This window comes from Grammomys surdaster, unplaced genomic scaffold (genome assembly GCF_004785775.1).
Source record: "Grammomys surdaster isolate TR1022 unplaced genomic scaffold, NIH_TR_1.0 126113, whole genome shotgun sequence".
Lineage (NCBI taxonomy): Eukaryota > Metazoa > Chordata > Mammalia > Rodentia > Muridae > Grammomys > Grammomys surdaster.
In genome coordinates, this window is record NW_021620921.1 from 7,580,786 (window position 1) to 7,581,692 (window position 907).

The following is a 907-nucleotide window of genomic DNA, read 5'->3' on the forward strand; positions in this document are numbered from 1 at the left end:
CTCTCTCTCTCTCTCTCTCTCTCTCTCTCTCTCTCTCTCTCTCTCTCACACACACACACACACACACACACACACACACACACATCAACTTCATGTTCAGCTCTGGCCTGTCCAGCAGCTCCTTCCATGGTTTTATATTATGGTTCTGTACACACCACTGTTAGAAACCACATGGTAGTGTATTCTTAGTTTCCCTATTTTTTCCACAACTTAATAAATAATCACTTTATTAGGTCTTGTTTAAATTACCTTCTTGTTGGTGTTGTTTCTTCCCAGGCCCTTTAGTGAAGCAGAGGGAAAACCAACTCATGCTCCTTGTCCACTGAGTTCTCCAGTTTGCCTCACATTACCCATGATCTCACTGCTCTACAACATTCTCACTACTTGCCCTGCTCACCCTGAACTCTGACCTAAGGGTTTCCTCTCTTGCATGAAAGAACTTTCCTCCTCCACACAACCTATGCAAATTCTCTTCTCTTCCGAGATCCTTACCTTTATACTGCTGTGACCGAGCACCATGAACAAAATACTTATTGAAAAAAGTATCTAAGTAGCCTTTGCAGTTTCAGAGGGTGAGTCCATGACCATCATGACAGGGAGCATTGTAGCAGGCAGGCATGGCGCTAGAATAGCAGCTGAGAGGTCACTTACAGCTTGAGGCAAGAACAAAGCAAAGAGAAGAAGAGGAACATAGAAACGAAGATGAAAAGGGAGGGGGGAGAAAGCAGAGGGGGAGAAAAGGGAGAAAATGGAGACAGAGGAGAGGGAGAGGGAGAAGAGGGAGGGGGAGAGGGAGAGGGAGAGGGAGAGGAGGGAGAGGAAGAGGGAGAGGGAGAGGAGGGAGAGGAAGAGGGAGAGGAGGGAGGGAGAGGAAGAGGGAGAGGAGGGAGAGGGGGAGGGAGGGGAG

The 907-nt window shown here is 48.0% G+C and overlaps 1 protein-coding gene across 1 annotated transcript in view; it reads left to right on the top strand.

Moving 5' to 3' along the window:
* Positions 1 to 907, top strand: part of Impg1 (interphotoreceptor matrix proteoglycan 1) — a 130,401-nt gene that overhangs the window by 29,173 nt on the left and 100,321 nt on the right. The gene's annotated exons all lie outside the window — the stretch shown is intronic.